This window comes from Hippopotamus amphibius, chromosome 4 (genome assembly GCF_030028045.1).
Source record: "Hippopotamus amphibius kiboko isolate mHipAmp2 chromosome 4, mHipAmp2.hap2, whole genome shotgun sequence".
Taxonomy (NCBI): Eukaryota; Metazoa; Chordata; class Mammalia; order Artiodactyla; family Hippopotamidae; genus Hippopotamus; species Hippopotamus amphibius.
In genome coordinates this window covers 83,265,431-83,270,170 of record NC_080189.1, presented here as the reverse complement: position 1 = coordinate 83,270,170, position 4,740 = coordinate 83,265,431, and the positions used below count along the sequence as shown (strand labels likewise).

The window sequence follows — 4,740 nt, the reverse complement described above, 5'->3', positions numbered from 1 at the left end:
AAAGATTTATATTTGGTTTTCATTACTACTTGACAGAAGAGGTGGGGTGTTCTCTTTGAAAAAATGTTCTAGGAGGTTATGCTTATATTTCTATTCACGTACCTTCATTCACTGAAGGAAAAAGAATCTCTTGATTAATTCCTTTTCTATTTTTCTCGTGTTTGACGACACATACGTGTTCTTTATCCATGGAGCTTTTAGTCACAGTCAGCCAGCTGAACTGCATGTATGTGTCACTGGTCTTCATGGTGTTTCCCTGCTGGGATGGCAGAATTTTGTTGCCATTCTTTTCTCTCCAGTAAACTTTAATCACATGAGGGAAAAAATTCTCCAGAAGACAAAGGTATGTTCCAGCATGATCACAGTTGACTTCAGTAATTGAAGGAAGAAAAACAGTGGGCTTGGGGGACATATCTACATCAAGGTCTCTATCTGTTGGGGGAAATGAAATGGTAATTAAAAACAGTTTTAACAACAACAACAAAAAAACCAACAAATGTTGTGTGGTTTGGAACCACCTGGCAAATAGCAAAAGGCAGAAAAGTTTGCATGGAATTACAGACTTGCCTGTCATCCATGGTAGGTTGTCAGCTGGTTACCATTGTTCTTATTTTCAATGCTACTTGTTTGTGCTGCTTGTGTGCCCCAACGTGACATTTTAACATCATGGGACCAGAGCTCGCCCTTACTGATGGGAATTCAGTATTTTGGGATGCAACTGGATCCCTGGCAATTAACCCTGAAGACTGGTTCCCTTGAGTGCATTCCACTGTGCTCTCATTTGTCTGGAATCCTCAACGCCCTCATCACAGGACACCTGCCTTTCACAAACCCAATTAACAGGCAATTGTTAGTCATGTCTTATCCACTGTATTTCCAGGGTTAAGAAAACCGAAAGGAACATTGGCTGTAGCCTAATATACACCGTTAGTATATGGAACCGCGTCACTTGTTTTGTCCAAAACAAAAGGCTTTTCCCCCAGTCAAGAGTACAATCGATTTCGATTCCAAGCTTTTACTTGAAATTTCAGCCTGGTTCTGATTTCTCTCCAGCTCATGCACAGAGGTCAACTTCCAGTTCCTTGCGGTGATCCTCGAAGGCAGGATAATTAGAGAAATGAAGGAGGCCTGGTCCTCGCATCCTCCTAGAGTCATGTTCCTTTCCTGACCCTATCTGCAAGATCACCATCTCAATGACAGTAGATATTATGATGTTCATAATATTGATGCACTGGCAGCATGGACTGGGTTTGTTTGAAGATCATTTCTCCCATTTTATACAATAGATGTTGAAGGCAATATCCCCCTTTTACTTCATTTTCCTTCTCAAGACTCCTACATTGAGATTCCTTTCTAATTTTATGCTGGGAAAAACATATCTTATTGGAAAATTAGGTGTGCTTACTTATCAGTGAATTAAAAGTATTATTCCACTACATTTTTTCAACTTTTTAAAAAATTTTATTCACTTTTTATAGAGATAGACTGACACATACCTCTCCTACCTTTGGGCATAAAATCTTACCCTGTGCTTCCTGCTAGGTCATCACAGGCCTTTTTCCTTCTACTTCCCTTAGTGCCTTTGATCTTCTATTCTTATTTCTTGCCCTGCCTGTATTTGTGTTTTTATCTTAAGTCTCTTCAAATAGATTTCGGACACCAGCAGGTGGGATAAAATGACAAATAGTTTGTGTGTTATAGCTTGTTTCTTTTTCTGCCCTAGGGGTTGGTAATTTAGTAAGTTCTAACTCCAATATGGCATGAGGAATTAGATAATACGTCTGCAAATCCTAGTTCTCAGATATAGACTCAAAACATGCAGAATTAATACAGAACTGTGCCTGTTTCAAGATTGTGTCCATATTTTTTCAATATTTACATAAATATAGAGAGAAATTGGCCCTGCTATCGTGACACAGATGTGACTCTCAGCAAACCACATAAGGCATGAATGTGTCAAGAACTGAAGAGCTCTCCCTGCTCTGCCTTATATCTGTTCCCATCTCACCTCATGTGCACTGAGACTATGATTTCATCTGTTCTCACCATTTTGCCTGAATCTTTTAAATCTCCTTTCAAAAAGGGTTTTCATGTATAAAGTCAGTTCTTTGCCAAGAGTGTACTATAAAGTAGATATGTCTTTAATTACCAGAGAGGAACGGAAGCATTGTTTTCACACATAAATAGTAACATGAATTATGGCCTACTAATATTAAGTAGTCAAAGTATCCATTTAAAAGGTCAGACTACAGAACAGTAAATACTCAGAATATAAAAACATTACAAATATTTCTAAACATCACATAACTGTACAGACCATGCACTTTGAAATAGACAAATCCATACAGAATCCTAAACTTTCCAATGTATCTTGCCAGGTGACTTTAGGCAAGTAACGGAACTTCTCTAAACCTCAGTTTCCTTATCCATGAAATGGGAAAAGGAGGATTCCTGTTGAGGACTGAGACGAGGCAGGGAAACTACTGATCAAGCTGTCTGATTCTCAGTAAATAGGAGCTGATATTAAAATTCTCTTTAGTGGGATAGTTTGAGGGCAATTATTAAATTCTTCTAGCAGATAAAATATATGGGTTTTATAAGGAATAACTATCACATCAATTAAGAAAGAAACAAGCCCATCAATCCAAGACCTGCTGTCTCTCTGGCAGCCACAGGCAACACAACAGGGGTCCCAATCAAGCCAGAATCTAGAAGCTTAACTGCTAGAATAGAAGCTGTTTGCATGTTGGGACTTGTCCTATCTGTGTCTTATTCACCCTTTTATTTTCAGCATCCTGCACAGAAACTGTCCTCAGCAACTCTTTACTGAGAGAATGAGCATGTAAGGATGTACAACCATGCAGACCCTTCTGGTGGACTTTGGAGCTGAGATGGCTCACTGAGCTCATAAATTCCACGAAACTTGTCCATATTCAGGCGATGCAACAAGACATGTGACTGCATGAATTTCAACTGATCTCAGACTCCCTGGAAGAAGCTAGAGTAACAAAAAGTGGGATTTAGGATGTTCTATACTCACTTACTATGAGAATTTCTACGCATTGCCTTTAGGGATGAGGTGAAAACCAATAATACAGTATCACAGGGGAAAGGAGCACTGTGTTTTCTCTCATACTATAGAGAAGAGTTCATTAAGAAAAGTGTTTCTCAATAGACTGTCTACAAGACAAGGAAGTTGAACCAATAATTTATACCAACATAATGACATAATATGAAAGAATATTGGAACGTACATGAACAAATAAAGAGACATGGTCTTCAAAATATTTTAATATCTAGCCTGAATCTATTGTGTGTGTGTGGGGGGGGGGGGGAGGTGTATTTTAAAAGGAGAATTTCAATCTGCCTCCGAGCAGAGAATAAATCAGTTACAAAGTAGTTTACTTTCCATATACACTGACCAGTAGCTGCAAAATTGCTCTTCATATGCTGAGGCCAGGAATTGGTGTCCAGATGAGGTGGATCCTACTTCTTTTCTCAAAAGCATCTGTCGGTTTGTCATGACTAAGGTAAAAATAGAAAAAAAAAGTTACTTACCAGGAGGAGCTACTATGATTTCAGTCGCTTTTCCAAATGTCTTCTTCCAGCCTGAGCTATCACACTGGTTAAAGCTCCTACAAAAATCTCAGCCTTCTCCTGAGCTTCAGGACATGACTAGCAGTTTGCACTGGCAATTTGATCATCTGGGGTTTTCTGGAAGTCCTTGAACATAGGTTTTATGGCATCTGTTGTTTTATAAGTTTTCCTCAGTTAAGCGGGCCCAAACATCTGTTTTCCATGGAGGAGTAATCATGGAAAACACTGTTAAACAAAGAAAGGGACAAAAACAGGAAAAGAAGAGATCATTGGCTCCAACTGGCTAACCACCTGCTTTTCGTAATTTCCAGGAAGAGGATTCAAAGAATCAAGACCTTTTTTTTTTTAATTTCCAGGTGTTCAGCTCTGTTGAAACTGCTCAGAGTTTGCATCAAAGAAAGTCCCTTCCGTTGCTACAAACATCAGGGCTCCGCTGTTAGCGATTTGGGAATGTATTTCCGAAAGGAGGAAACTCTTTAGTAACTGAAAATGCAAATATGCTGTCACAAGGGTACTTGAGAAATGCGAACAAAGTCCTCCTTTTATTGGGCAACATGATTCTTTACCACAGCAATGCAAGATTAGAAAATAAGTCCTGTGATGACATTATTTTTTCTAGGATAAACAAAGAAATTTGCAGAATTCTATCTCCTTTGAAATAATAGATTCCTCATTTAAACCAAAACTTGAAGACAAAGTCAATTGTGTGCTATGTTGAAAGAAGTCTCTTGGAGGTTGTTCTGTAATCTAAGCGACTCATCTTGGATTAGGGGAAAAAGAAATTGTCAGAAGCAACTGAGGGTTCCTCTGAGCACAAATGAGCTTCCATCTGGCAGCATCCAGACAGGACAAGCCCTGAGTTTCCCCACGTCCACTCCAGATCCCCTCGGTCCCGGCCTACATCCCGTGAGCCATCAGTGCCTCTGCCCTGAGCATGAAAGTAAGAGGGGGTCACGGTGGGCAGCTGTCCATTCACAGCAGCTCACAGCCCCCAACAACAGGGTAGAAGACGAGACATCTGAATGACAATTATATTTAGAAAGGTTTTTTAAACTGAGAATTAGTTTATTGGTACTTTGAGCTGTCAAATACCCCCTGCACCTACTGAGATTTGAATAGTACCCACTCACTACCTCTCTGATA

The 4,740-nt window shown here is 39.5% G+C and overlaps 1 pseudogene; it reads right to left on the bottom strand.

Annotated features, from left to right (window-relative positions):
• Positions 1-243: 243 nt before the first annotated feature.
• Positions 244-420, bottom strand: LOC130852297 (T-cell receptor gamma alternate reading frame protein-like; annotated as a pseudogene).
• Positions 421-4,740: the final 4,320 nt, after the last annotated feature.